We start from the raw sequence: 15,912 nt of genomic DNA, 5'->3' as shown, positions 1-15,912 counted from the left end.
CACCATTTTAAAGATGGCGTCAGGTTATCTTTACCATATTAAGTGCTTCAGTGGTAAAATGGATATAATAGAATGGTGCCCATTCAGGTACATTTTCTTCCATAATAATCTACTTGTCCTTATCTTTAATGTTAACTTCAAGAGTTTCTGCGATTGTATCAGACCTTTCTTCCGTAGCTTCATGTTCTTCTTCTCTTACAGCACTAGCATGCTCCAGTTCTTTCACAATCAATTCAGCTGAAGAAGACACTGCACTTTTCTTTTTCTTCTTGCAAATCAATTGTTCGATCGCAGTTTCTTTGAATACCATCAGAAAGTGTGTTTGACAGTAAATTCATAAACTAAATTTTCAGAAATGACGGAATAGCTTTAACATTTGTTTCTTCACTCAAGGCAGTGTGTACGTACATCTGAAGATTCAATAGTTTCTTGGATATTGCTTGCTTTTTCCAATAGTATTTAGTTTGTTTTGGTGTTCTTCTCTTCTCTAGAAGTAGACTGTCTTGGACAATTGTTTGGCTGTCAACTTTGGAAATGGTATCTAGAGACATTCAAGTTTTCTACTTCCTCTACAATTGGTGTTGGTACAACGTTCAATTTCTAAAATTTTGTCTTTCTTAGCTTCTGAAGGTATATTTTCTGTAACTTCCAACTGATTATGTTTGACTTATTGTCAATTTGGAGATTTCCGTGATTTTGTTGAGAAAACTGATTTAATAGCACATGATATCAGGTTTCCTCAATGAAAACAATCAACTCATCTGTTGTCTTGCATTATACACCATTTTAAAGATGGCGTCAGATTATCTTTACCATATTAAGTGCTTCAGTAGTACAAGAAATTTGCTCTATGACAGAGTCTAGCAAGACATTTTCTTCTATAATAATCTACTTGTCCTTGTCCTACGTTAACTTCAAGAGTTTCTGGGCTAGTATCAGACCTTTCTTCCGTAGCTTCATGTTCTTGGTCAGCAATTTCCGTAACTACAGCCCTAGCATGCTCCAGTTCTTTCACAATCAATTCAGCTGAAGAAGACACTGCACTTTTTAAGTCTGTACCTTTCTTTTTCTTCTTGCAAATCAATTGTTCGATCACAGTTTCTTTGAACACTATCAGAAAGTGTGTTCGACAGTAAATTCATAAACTAAATTTTCAGAAATGACAGTTTTGTTTCTTCACTCAAGAGTGTGTGTACGTACATCTGAAGATTCAATAGTTTCTTGGATAGTGCTTGTTTATTCTAATAGTATTTTGTTTGTTTTGGTGTTTCTCTTCTAGTACTCTTGCTCAATTATTGTTTGTTCACTCTTCTCTAGAAGTAGACTGTCTTGGACAATTGTTTGGCTGTCAACTTTGGAAATGGTATCTAGAGACATTCAAGTTTCCTACTTCCTCTACAATTGGTGTTGGTACAACGTTCAATTTCTAAAATTTTGTCTTTCTTAGCTTCTAAAGGTATATTTTCTGTAACTTCCAACTGATTATGACTTATTGTCAATTTGGATTTATATGATTTAATAGCACATGATATCAGGTTTTCTCAATGAAAACAATCAACTTATCCATTTTGGATTCTACTTATTAAGTCTCCTATTTCTTTCAGAAGTTATGTACACTAATAGTGCTTTTAAACAAAACAAAATTAAACGTCATTATTTTTGCTAGCAATCACATTAAAATGATTGTCTTTTTAAATTAAATTACTAACATTTTTACCAACAAATTTCAGTCAGTTTGAAGTAAAACTAGAAAATTGCGCTTGTCGAAAACTAATCACCAAACAATAATGACTCGAAATTGAAAAATAAATTACCGGCATCGAAACTTTTTCCATGACGAGCAATTCGAATGGTTGAAGGAAAGATAGAGGGGGCGCAAAGGGGGTGGAGAAAAATGTTGGAGCAACAGCTTCGCAATAAACTCGAGTGGGAGGCGTTTTCAGAAAACTTTTCGAATTTCCACGGCTCGTAAACGGTATCGAGAAACTGGTCGTGCACGCTTTTCCGACCGTACAAATCATAGAAAAGGTAAACCGACATTACACATTTATAATGCAGGAGCCGTTCCTGAGGGGTTGGTGAGGGAGTTCCGGAAACTGGATGATGTTGGTTCGAATACGGTCCTGGGAGAGGGTTGAAAGTTGTACCAATTTTATATTGCCTACGTGTTTTGCTAAAAGTCTTTTTATTTTGCCAGAAATAGAAAAATAGCTTGTTACATAAGTCACTTTCAGTCATTACACTAAGAGTACCAAAACTCACTTTTTTGTTGCTTGGTGGATCACATCTACAAAAATGTGCTTAAAAAGCTGGAGAAGGAAAACGAGAAATTCATGGAGATTACAACCAGGTAAAGAATAAACAATTTCTAGCATTGAGCAAAAGTAACCCACATTCACTCCTACACTTTTGACCTTCTTTTTGGTGGTAATTTTTTAGATACAATAGTCATTTCCTAATAAATTAATCAAACGAACTTACATTACGATGAAGTGGCAGAGTGTGTTCATTCAAATTACGTTATAAATCCCTAAAAATTGACTTCATCAGTTTTCCTTTTAAAAAGGATAAAACGTAACTCCACTTCCGATTTTAGCTTGGCTTTCTGCCTAACTTTCTTCAAAAGAAACTGCTTAACGTAGAAAAGTATCCGGAACTCTATAAATCGTCTCGAACGGGAAATAACGTACATTGCTGAACATAAATATGAGAGGAAGACTGTTTCTCGTTCAGTTCTTGGGAAAACACTGAAAAAATGACAGGTTTGGTAAAAAGGGCATTTTTGGGAAATTTTTATTTTGCTCTATAACGGTTCCAATGCACAGCAAAGGGCATAGTTATACAAAAAAACCTTAAATTAAGTGAAATAAGCACAAAAAAAGCACTTTAAAATTTTTCACTTTTCAACAAAATTGAAAGAATGGGGGGGTACTAGAGAGGTTTTTTAGGTACTTTTTGAAATTCAATATCTCGGGAACAAGAGGAGCTAGAGAGGCCATTTTTAACTCATTTTGTAGTATTTTTTATGCTTTTTCGAATGGCGTAGGAACGAATCTCCTGCGAATCTAAATAAAAGAGCTACGATTTTTCAAAAAGTCAAAAAATTCAATTTTTGTCAAAAGTGCAATTTTGGCAAATTTTTATTTTGCTCCATAAGGGTTCTAATGCACAGCAAAGGATATATTTATACCAAAGGACCTCAAATTAAGGAAAATAACCACTTTGAACCTTTCAAAAATTCGAAAAATGCCATTTTTTGTCAAAATTTTGAATTTTTTTTTTTGCTCCATAAGGGTTCCAATGCACAGCAAAGGGCATATTTATACAAAAAAACCTTAAATTAGGTGAAATAAGCACAAAAAAAGCACTTTAAAATTTTTCACTTTTCACAAAAATTGAAAGAATGGGGGGGTACCAGAGAGGTTTTTTAGGTACTTTTTGAAATTCAATATCTCGGGAACATGAGGAGCTAGAGAGGCCATTTTAAACTCATTTTGTAGTATTTTTTACGCTTTTTCGAATGACGTAGGAACGAATTTCCTACGAGTCTAAATAAAAGAGCTACGATTTTTCAAAAAGTCAAAAAATTCAATTTTTGTCAAAAGTGCAATTTTGGCAAATTTTTATTTTGCTCCATAAGGGTTCTAATGCACAGCAAAGGGCATATTTATACAAAAGAACCTTAAATTAGGTGAAATAAGCACAAAAAAAGCACTTTAAAATTTTTCACTTTTCAAAAAAATTGAAAGAATGGGGGGGTACTAGAGAGGTTTTTTAGGTACTTTTTGAAATTCAATATCTCGGTAACATGAAAAGCTAGAGAGGCCAGTTTTGGCTCATTTTGTAGTATTTTTTATCCTCTTTCTAATGGCGTTTTAGTAAAAACTATAAGAGTTTAAATAAAAAAGTTACAATTATTCCAAAACTGAAAAAATGTCGTTTTTGCTAAAAGTGCAATTTTGGCAATTTTTTATTTTGTTCCAGGAGGGTTCTAATGCACAGCAAAAAACATATTTATACCAAAGGACCTTAAATTAAGTGAAATAAGTACAAAAAAAACACTTTAAATTTTTGTATTTTTCAAAAAAATTTAAAAAAATTTATAAGATTTAATATCTCGGGAACGTGAGGAGCTACAGAGGCGAGTTTTGGCTCGTTTTGTAGTTTTTTTATTCTTTTTCTAACGGCGACTTACCTTGATTAGAGTTTAAAGAAAGAAATATAATTAAACAAGATGAGTATCTCGGAAATGGGTAGAGTTACAGGAATTTTGCAAGAGGCCAAAAATGTTCAGAATGGCTTTCACCCAGCGAACTACGTTTACACTACTTAGAACCGGGTAAACGCGGTCACCACTGGTAAAGCGTTAGTTTCAAAGTTAACTGTGCCCCTTTTTGTTTTTTTGAACTCTCTGTATATGTTCAATCGTGTTTCAATTAGTACGACATGAAAGTGCACTTCAAGATGAACATTTTGAGCTTTTTACGGTCCCTGAAATCACAAAATTTTCCAAATTTTGCAATTTTCAAAAAAAAGGTCGAATATCTCAGAAACTGTTAGAGTTACGGAAACTTTTTTAAAATGACTTTCTGCCATTCTTCGAAAGAATCTTTGTGGACATTAAACTGTACCGATTTCGAATATTCATCCAGATATGCCGGACCGGTCAACCAATAAAAGTATTTTTGCATTTTCGGTCCAATTTTTCAACGTTCAATAACAAGACCGATAAAGACGCGTCCGGCACTTTATTTCTTTTAGATCGGCCGTAAAAATTTCCATCGGTATTTTTATATTGAAAAACCCGCACCTTTCCCGTGTAAAAATAGCCTTGGGCTAGAGAGATCCTCTCTAATTAAATTAGAGGCGTGGCCGCCTGTAAAAGATTTAATACGAAAAGACAATTAAAAGTAGAAAAGGGTTCTTGTCCTGGTTTAAACGTCGTTTTAGACATGATGGCTGTGAAGGGAGCCAAAACCAAAAATCAGCAACGTGGTTGCTAAAAAATTATATTCCTGCTATATTAGACGTCAGTTACAGTTTGATTAATATTATATTAATTCAATTTAAATGGAAAATTTGTTTTTGCAACTGCCCATACCTAAATCGATATTCAGTGTTTTTTATAATAGCGGATACACGGTAGTGCTCTCATTTTAATTTCTTAGAAGCACCACCACGTAATTACATTTATTTGGTACAAAGTATAATCAATACCAATATCAGACAAGATTTAACTAAATCCACCAAAGGGCTTATACCGCCCTTATTCTTGTTTAATTTAAAATTAGTTCGTTATTCCCTCAGGACCTGTCGAAAAGCCAGCCATATCGATTCCAAAAGACTTTTATTTTCGCTTTTCGGTTCGATTGTGTTTTGTACGAAATTGGGGACGACATTGGCGATATTAAAATTTTTATCATTCATCCATATCAATAAGAATAACGGTATTAGATTTATCAGTTTATACGTTAATAATTAACTGCAGTGTATTTTTTAATCTTATTAGTGCAAACGTTTGCTGTTATTAAACAAATAATCTAATAACGGCACAGTTTGGTATTATTCCTGTCCAAAAATATTTACTGAACGCACCATAATGACGTCTTTGACTGGTTAAACGACCTCACTATTCATGGCATAATTATGTTTATAATAAATAAACAATTGAATTAAAATGATACATGTACCTACATAATATAGTTAATCTAATCGAAATCGTAGCGGTTCGAATATTATTGTTATATTGATTATTGGATAATGGGTGAATTCGTTTTTAATAAGCTTTCGAAGCTAAAATGATGATCATTTAAATGTTATGTAACTCCAAATTCTGCAATTTCTTACCCTTTTCGTGATCCCTATACTTAGACACGAATTTGTGGCATTCTGTATAATGAAATACAGAGTATTCAGTCCTAGAATAACATAATGATGAATTAATTCTGAAAAAGTCAATTTTCTTGATTATACCTACCCCATCTATTTGGGTGTTTTTTTTCTAATCATTCCTAAAGAAAAAATCTCCATTTTACTAATTCCTTTGTCAAGCACAACATTTTCATATCAAACTTTTTCTCATAGTAACATGCAATATTACTATTAGGATGTCTATTATTAGCAAATCAGGCTGAACATTTTATGGATATTCATTGCTAAGGCCAAGCAATGTCATTTACGTTAGTTGGAAATTATTCCTTAAAAAGGATCGTAAAATGCCCGTTTTAAAAATGTCTATAAAGGCTAAACAGGAACATCGTTCGGGATCTAAAATTTGTAACGCCACTCTCAACGATAAATCGTAAAATATTATGGGAAGCATTTCTTAATACGCCCTCACCTTTCACTGGACGAGAATATATTAGGAAGGGAGTCCCATAAAAGACGCCTTTACTGGCATACCATATAAAAGCGCGATGTCTCAAGACGAAAATTTCAAATTGAACGTGCAGGACTTTTTAGGGTTTCGCCCTTAAAAAGCTCTCGACGTTGAATTAAAGTATTTGTGTGAAAGCGAAAAAACGGGGAAAAGATAACGATTCTGGTGTAGTGGTTTTCAGGCAGAAAATCATGTTGCTCATGAACAGGTTTTCCAAAAGTTTGATAGAATTCTAGCGGTTTCAAGTCGAATCTCCCAACTTAACAATCGACTCGGTTAAGGATGCCGAGAACTTAATTAAATCGGGCACTTTGTCGCCGAAGATGCTCTGTTCTGTTCGAGACGTGCCGGTTTGTCAAAGGATGGATTGTCTTTCGATATAAAGAGATAATTCCGGGTGTTCGAGAGATAAAACGGGAATTTTAATGCGTTTTAGAATCAATTTCCCTCGCGGGAGAAAAGATTTAGGCCACGTCAAAGACAGTGGGTGATGATTTTTGCCAACTCTTTTTCTGAAAGGAAGACAGTTTGAAAGGACAGTCAAGTACAAAATCGCCTGTAAAATCCACTTGGAGTGGGAAAATGACAGTTTTAAGCACATTTTTGGAATCCTCATTAAATTTCCTATCCAATAACTTCAAAAAACACTAGAAAATTAAGTACAGTCTGGTAGAAAAGTGGTGTCAAAATTTGAATTGTCAGAAAAACAGTTTGAAAGGACAGTCAAGAACAAAATCGCCTGTAAAACTCACTTGGAGTGGGAAAATGACAGTTTAAAGCACATTTTTGGAATCTTCACTAAATTTCCTATCCAATAACCTCAAAAAACACTTTAAAATTAAGTACAGTCTGGTAGAAAAGTGGTGTCAAAATTTGAACTGTCAGAAACACAGTTTGAAAGGACAGTCAAGGACAAAATCGCCTGTAAAACCCACTTGGAGTGGGAAAATGACAGTTTTAAGCACATTTTTGGAATCCTCATTAAATTTCCTATCCAATAACCTCAAAAAACACTAGAAAATTAAGTACAGTCTGGTAGAAAAGTGGTGTCAAAATTTGAACTGTCAGAAACACAGTTTGAAAGGACAGTCAAGAACAAAATCGCTTGTAAAACCCACTTGGAGTGGGAAAATGACAGTTTTAAGCACATTTTTGGAATCCTCATTAAATTTCCTAGCCAATAACCTCAAAAAACACTTTAAAATTTGGTACAGTCAGGGAGAAAAGTGACGTCAAAATTTGAACTGCCAGAAACACAGTTTGAAAGAACAGTCAAGAACAAAATTGCCTGTAAAACCCACTTGGAGTGGGAAAATGACAGTTTTAAGCACATTTTTGGAATCCTCATTAAATTTCCTATCCAATAACCTCAAGAAACACTTTAAAATTAAGTACAGTCTGGTAGAAAAGTGGTGTCAAAATTTGAACTCTCAGAAACACAGTTTGAAAGGACTCAAGTACAAAATCGCCTGTAAAACCCACTTGGAGTGGGAAAATGACAGTTTTAAGCACATTTTTGGAATCCTCATTAATTTCCTATCCAATAACCTCAAAAAACACTAGAAAATTTGGTACAGTCAGGGAGAAAAGTGACGTCAAAATTTGAACTGCCAGAAACACAGTTTGAAAGGACAGTCAAGGACAAAATTGCCTGTAAAACCCACTTGGAGTGGGAAAATGACAGTTTTAAGCACATTTTTGGAATCCTCATTAAATTTCCTATCCAATAACCTCAAGAAACACTTTAAAATTTGGTACAGTCAGGGAGAAAAGTGGTGTCAAAATTTGAACTGCCAGAAAGACAGTTTGAAAGGACAGTCAAGGACAAAATTGCCTGTAAAATCCACTTGGAGTGGGAAAGTGACAGTTTTAAGCACATTTTTGGAATCCTCATTAAATTTCCTATCCAATAACCTCAAAAAACACTAGAAAATTAAGTACAGTCTGGTAGAAAAGTGGTGTCAAAGTTTGAACTAACAGAAACACAGTTTGAAAGGACAGTCAAGTACAAAATCGCCTGTAAAATCCACTTGGAGTGGGAAAATTACAGTTTTAAGCACATTTTTGGAATCCTCATTAAATTTCCTATCCAATAACCTCAAAAAACACTAGAAAATTAAGTACAGTCTGGTAGAAAAGTGGTGTCAAAATTTGAACTGTCAGAAACACAGTTTGAAAGGACAGTCAAGTACAAAATCGCCTGTAAAATCCACTTGGAGTGGGAAAATGACAGTTTTAAGCACATTTTTGGAATCCTCATTAAATTTCCTATGATTTTTGCCAACTCTTTTTCTGAACCGGAGCTTTATTTGTCATTTAAGTAAATGAAACGTTTAATTGTTGTAGAAAAGAATCAGAGCCATAATCATCAAATTCCTTTAAAGTTTTTACAGTTATTAGATCCTTAGTAAATTGATCATGTAAACAATTTGAACACATCAGAATGTCATCGAATCGAAAATTTACTCCAATGTACACAGTACCTTATTGACTCGGTTTATTATTAGCGTTGTTACGTAGGATTTATCTTATTTTGTTATCATTTAAGTAAGACGCTAATTTACGACAAAAATCGATTAAGACATATTTAGGGCTTAAGGGCAAAAAAACAGACATTCTTTTTTTTTCTAGAAAAATTGCTCTTTACTCTTAATAGTTTTCATAACGCAACCCCAATTAACATTACTATTCTAAATTGCCCCCGGTGATGGCTCACTAAACTAAAACCCGTTCCTCCTCCAGCTTCCTACGTTCGACGGGAATAACCGCCGAAATTGAGTGACAAATTGGCGTAAGTCGTATATGCATTGTGGCCCTTCCAGGTCGGTTGCGTTTTCGTTTACGCAATGGAATTTGCTCGGCCACTGTTTCCATTATGGTTTCCATTAACCGAAGGGAATTCAGTGTGTATCGAGTATTCGAGCTATCAACGATCAAATTTCATTATGTTTGCCCAGCCGGTTTATGTCCGCAGGTCGATTTGCTTCGGGTCTTTGGGAGAGTTTGCGTCTGTGCCTTTTGTTTCCTCAATCAGCAGAAAGGAAATAGTAACAGTAATGCTATACATATAGTAACGTTCTTTTGAAACAGAGTTTCTAGATCAGAAAAAAGTGTATACTACGTGAAAATTGTTTCTTGATCCTTTGTGAACCGGTTTCGGCCTTTTAGGTCATCATCAGAGACCACCACAACAATTCTTTTCCGGGTGCGCAACACCCAACACCATAACAGTGTCTGACCAGGGTCGGACGTTTTAAATTTAAAATTTGCCCTAAACCGTCCCCTAGGTCGTTAGAGGTCGTAATCTAAGAATTTATCTTAAAATTAATCTTTGAAATCTTAAGGCCTACCATACACATTTCCAGAACTGCGCAGTTTGGCCGGAGTCGTGTTTTCCCCCCACACTCACGTGTCACGAAACAGAAACACAATTCGACAGTCAAGAACAAAATCGCCTGTAAAACTCACTTGGAGTGGGAAAATGACAGTTTTAAGCACATTTTTGGAATCCTCATTAAATTTCCTATCCAATAACCTCAAAAAACACTTTAAAATTTGGTACAGTCAGGGAGAAAAGTGACGTCAAAATTTGAACTGCCAGAAAGACAGTTTGATAGGACAGTCAAGTACAAAATTGCCTGTAAAACCTACTTGGAGTGCGAAAATGACAGTTTTAAGCACATTTTTGGAATCCTCATTAAATTTCATATCCAATAACCTCAAAAAACACTTTAAAATTTAGTACAGTCAGGGAGAAAAGTGACGTCAAAATTTGAACTGCCAGAAAGACAGTTTGAAAGGACAGTCAAGTACAAAATCGCCTGTAAAACCCACTTGTAGTAGGAAAATGACAGTTTTAAGCACATTTTTGGAATCCTCATTAAATTCCCTATCCAATAACCTCAAAAAACACTTTAAAATTTGGTACAGTCAGGAAGAAAAGTGGTGTCAAAGTTTGAATTGCCAGAAACACAGTTTGAAAGGACAGTCAAGGACAAAATCGCCTGTAAAACCCACTTGGAATCGGAAAATGACAGTTTTAAGCACATTTTTGGAATCTTCACTAAATTTCCTATCCAACAACCTCAAAAAACACTTTAAAATTTAGTACAGTCAGGGAGAAAACTGACGTCAAAATTTGAACTGCCAGAAAGACAGTTTGAAAGGACAGTCAAGTACAAAATCGCCTGTAAAACCCACTTGTAGTAGGAAAATGACAGTTTTAAGCACATTTTTGGAATCTTCATTAAATTCCCTATCCAATAACCTCAAAAAAAAATTTAAAATTTGGTACAGTCAGGGAGAAAAGTGGTGTCAAAATTTGAACTGCCAGAAAGACAGTTTGAAAGGACAGTCAAGTACAAAATCGCCTGTAAAACCCACTTGTAGTAGGAAAATGACAGTTTTAAGCACATTTTTGGAATCCTCATTAAATTTCCTATCCAATAACCTCAAAAAACACTTTAAAATTTGGTACAGTCAGGGAGAAAAGTGGTGTCAAAGTTTGAATTGCCAGAAACACAGTTTGAAAGGACAGTCAAGGACAAAATCGTCTGTAAAACCCACTTGAAATCGGAAAATGACAGTTTTAAGCACATTTTTGGAATCTTCACTAAATTTCCTATCCAACAACCTCAAAAAACACTTTAAAATTTAGTACAGTCAGGGAGAAAAGTGACGTCAAAATTTGAACTGCCAGAAAGACAGTTTGAAAGGACAGTCAAGTACAAAATCGCCTGTAAAACCCACTTGGAATGGGAAAATGACAGTTTTAAGCACATTTTTGGAATCTTCACTAAATTTCCTATCCAACAACCTCAAAAAACACTTTAAAATTTAGTACAGTCAGGGAGAAAAGTGACGTCAAAATTTGAACTGCCAGAAAGACAGTCAAGTACAAAATCGCCTGTAAAACCCACTTGTAGTGGGAAAATGACAGTTTTAAGCACATTTTGGGAATCCTCATTAAATTTCCTATCCAATAACCTCAAAAAACACTTTAAAATTTGGTACAGTCAGGGAGAAAAGTGGTGTCAAAATTTGAACTGCCAGAAAGACAGTTTGAAAGGACAGTCAAGTACAAAATCGCCTGTAAAACCCACTTGTAGTAGGAAAATGACAGTTTTAAGCACATTTTTGGAATCCTCATTAAATTTCCTATCCAATAACCTCAAAAAACACTTTAAAATTTGGTACAGTCAGGGAGAAAAGTGGTGTCAAAGTTTGAACTGTCAGAGAGACAGTTTGAAAGGACAGTCAAGAACAAAATCGCTTATAAAACCCACTTGGACTGGGAAAATTACAGTTTTAAGCACATTTTTGGAATCCCCATTAAATTTCCTATCCAACGACATAAAAACCACAACGAAATCATGTAAAGTCGGAGAGAAAAGTGGTGTCAAAGTTTGATGTGCCAGAAACACAATTCGAAAGTCAAAAACAAAATCGCCTGTAAAGCCCACTTGAAGTGGGAAAATGACTGTTTTAAGCACTTTTTTGGAATCCTCATTAAATTTCCTATCTAATAACATAAAAGAAACAGTACAAAATTAGATACAGACTCAGTCCAGGACTGTACAGTCCAGACCTTGAGATCATACTGAACGTGTATGGTAAGAATTTAAGACTAATCAAACTATTTCGAGAAATATATTATGAAAACTGAATGTCTAAATACTATAGTGGGCAGCTACACATAAATCATTCGTCATCCACAAATCAATGTAAACGAGAAATAATACATCATATTCCATGACAGAGGAAACGGTCAAAATTTTCCAGTAATATTCCCAAATGGCCATTTAAACACACCAAACAAGCGTGTCCAGAGTGATCCAATTCCATTTATTCCTGGAAAAAAATAGAACTGGAACAGTGTGAATGGACCTTAAATTAGCTCTAATAGAGTAAACTTCTACAACTTTTAATTTGTTTGTAATGTGCCACACGCAGAGGAATTATATTAACTTGACATTGAACGAGCAATGAGATAAGCGACAACGGGGTCACCAGGCCGGTACCTACTACATTTTTTAGTCATTAAACCTAACATCCCGTAGTAATTTGGCCTTTAATTCTCACACACCAATTTCCTAGAGGTTAACTGTTGACCTTAGGTAACGACCAAAGATCAATCGAATTAATCAGACAAGATTCACTTCAATGCTTTTTGTCAAGAAATTTCGATTCGGGTTCAAAATATCCGCCTGATATAGTGTAACTGATAAGGTATTGCACCATATAATGAGATTGTAAATTTTATTTTTGGTGACAAAGTCAGGAATTAAAGATGATTAAAGAAATTACCATTATTAAGGCCCACTTTTTATAAAACTTGTAAAAATGAGTGTAATGGGAGAATAAATTGAATGATTGAGAATAATTGCAAACTGATGTAAGAATTTCAGAGTGAGTTTCATTTTTGGGACACAAAATTTATGTGAGTTATCTTCACAGGTTTTAGGTTTGGTGGCAAAATAACCCCAATATCTAATAAAATAAGTTCACATGTGTGGCAGTACAGTGGGTGATTGACCAATCTTCTTCTTCAGGTGCCGTCTCCGTTTCGAAGGTTGGCAATCATCAGGGCGATTCTTATTCTTGTGACCGCAGCTCTAAATAGTTCGTTGTTATTGCAACCAAACCATTCTCTAAGGTTCTTCAGCCATGAATTACGTCTTCTCACCACAGATCTCGATTTTTCCTTGCATAATAAGTTGCAATATTCGATACTTTTCCCCCCTCATGACATGTCCCATATATTGCAATTTTCTGACCTTAATTGTTAATCAGTTAATCACTTCCACGTTGGTTATTCTGTCTACCCATGAAATCCTCAGTATTCTTCGGTATACCCACATCTCAAACGCTTCCAGTCTCCTCATTTCGGTTACCTTCAGCGTCCAGGCTTCCATCCCATAATACAGTACGGACAGCACATAGCATCTCATTAGTCGTATTTTCAGTTCCAGGTTTAGATCCCGACAGCAGAAAAGCCTTTTCATTTTTATAAATGTGCTTCTGGCCTGTTCGATTCTGATTCGTATTTCTTGTGAGCTGTCGTTGTTTACATTAATGGTCGTGCCTAGGTATTTGTATTCTCTTACTCTCTCAATAGGTTGATTGTTTACGTATATCCTACGAATGTCCTGAGTTGTTTTTGTCATCAACATATATTTTGTTTTGTTTATGTTCAGTGATAGTCCATATTCTTCGCTTACCGTCACCATTCTATTAATTAGCGTCTGCAGATCTTCGTATGTTCCAGCCAGAATAACTGTATCGTCAGCATACCTCAGATTATTTATTGTCATGCCGTTGATCTTAATGCCTATGTTCTGATCATCAAGTGCCCTATTTATTATGTCCTCCGAGTACAGATTAATGAGGATTGGTGATAGTATACCCCCTTGACGAACACCTCTCTGTATTTCTATTTCTTCTGATGTCATGTCTTCTATTCGTACTACTGCTTTTTGACCATAGTATAAGTTTGATATTATTCTTATGTCTCTATTCTTCTCTTTATTAATGTTTCTATGAGCAAGTCATGCCTTACTTTATCGAAAGCTTTATTGTAGTCTATAAAGCATGTATATATGTCTTGATTTATATCTAGACATCTATGTGACAGGACATTGAGTGAAACTAGCGCTTCCCTTATTCCCAGGCCTTTACGGAATCCAAATTGTGTATCGCCGATGTCTATGTCTATTTTCCTGAATACTCTACCACGGACCACCTTCAGCAGGACTTTCAATATGTGAGCCATCAAGCTAATGGTACGGTAGTCAGAGCACTGCTTGGCATTTTTCTTTTTTCGAAGAGTTATAAAAGTTGACAGCAACCAGTCATTTGGTATTATTCTTGGTCTATATATGGTATTGATTAATTCTACCAAAATATGAATACGGTCTTCCTCTATCAGCTTAAGAATCTCCACTGGCAGTTGGTCCGGACCTGCAGCTTTTCCGTTCTTCAGCATCTCCAGTGCATATGTCACTTCATCTTCGAATAGTTGTGTAATGTAGTCTTTCCATATTTCTAGTTTTTGTACTGTTTCTGTGACTATTTTTCCGTTGTTGTTGTATAATATATTGAGTTGCTTTTGTTTATTGGTGCCGGCGAGTTCTTTGATCTTTTTGTGTATGTTGAAGCTATCATGTTTGGCTTGTAATTTCTCAATTTCTTCGCATTTTTGTTTATAGTAGTCTTCTTTTGCTTTCCTGATTTTTGAGCGGAGTATTCGTTGTGTTTCTTTATATCGTTGTTCATTTTTTCCTTTATAGCTTCTCCTCTTATACATGAGATCAAGGATTTCGCCAGTTATACATTCTTTCCTTCCTGCGGGCTTCTCTTTCTTTAACATGTCTATTGTCTACACCATTTTTCATTTATGTTTCTGCAGTTCCGGTATTCTTCCTTACTTTCGAGTGTTTCCAGATTTTTGTTTATTCTTGTTTGTAGCTCATTTCGTATTTCCTGGTTCTTTAAGTGTTCTATATTTAACCGGGTTTCTTTCTTCTTTATGATTCTTTTGAGTTTAACGTGCATTCGAGCGACTAGGGGATTATGGTCCGAGGAGACATCAGCACCCGGGTAAGTCTTAACTGCCTTAATATTGTTTCTACATCTTGCGCTTATCAAGATATAGTCTATTTGATTTCTTATCGTGTTTTGTTCCTTGTCCTGCGGGGACTTCCATGTGTAGAGACGTCGGCTTGGAAGTTTGTACAAGGTATTGGTTACTATCATCTCCTCCTGACAGAATAGTACCAATCTATCGCCTCTTTCATTTCTTGTCCCCAATCCATATTCACCTATGTACCTTTCACTCTTCCCTTTTCCGACTTTCGCATTAAAGTCTCCAAGAATTATAGTGATATCTCTTGTTTTTAGTGATTCAAGCGATTGTCTGATTTGTTTGGAAATTACGGAAATTATATTGCGGTAATAAAATATTCTGGAAAAGCCACGTGGCGTTTTTTCAAAGACCCAAGTCGCAGTTAGCTTTCCGACTTTTTTTACCGTCCTTTGAACGATCAAATAAAACGGGCATAAGCATCAATCACGCAACGGTCGTTAATCAAAAAACAAACGGTTTTACGAAAGTAATTTTTAAACATGCATTTATTCTCGACTTTCCTTTTTTTTTGCCCTTGACGGGGTGGAAGAGGCACCGCAGAAATCGAGAGGAAAATGATAAAACGATTTCGGGTAGTTTGCGAAATCGATTCGTCATCCCAAAGGGTAAACATAAGAAAAATCAGAACTCTATCGAATTACCGCTACCGTTAATGGAGGATGATGGAAAGAGCGGAAAACAAGCAAAAGTAAAAAGGTTTTCGATGGACGAAAAGGGAGTGTTGTTATTTGGGGGGTTGAGTCCTTGACAGGGGAGAGGGGAAGTAATATCGACGACGGCCTACTCGACGCCACCAACTTGGAAAGATTGATTGGATGATTAAGGCGTCTTGAGCACGTTTTGGTCAATAATTGAGCCAATTGTATGTACATTTCGTTGATTTAGCACT

The 15,912-nt window shown here is 35.4% G+C and overlaps 1 protein-coding gene across 3 annotated transcripts in view; it reads left to right on the top strand.

Annotated features, from left to right (window-relative positions):
- The window catches only part of 5-HT7 (5-hydroxytryptamine receptor 7), a 106,553-nt gene that overhangs the window by 702 nt on the left and 89,939 nt on the right, over window positions 1-15,912 (top strand). The window lies entirely within an intron of this gene.

The sequence above is a fragment of the Ips typographus genome, linkage group LG4, assembly GCF_016097725.1.
Source record: "Ips typographus isolate SLU linkage group LG4, UJ_Ityp_2.0, whole genome shotgun sequence".
In the NCBI taxonomy this organism is placed as follows: domain Eukaryota; kingdom Metazoa; phylum Arthropoda; class Insecta; order Coleoptera; family Curculionidae; genus Ips; species Ips typographus.
The sequence above is the reverse complement of the archived record's forward strand: the minus strand, read 5'-3'. Positions and strand labels throughout refer to the sequence as shown.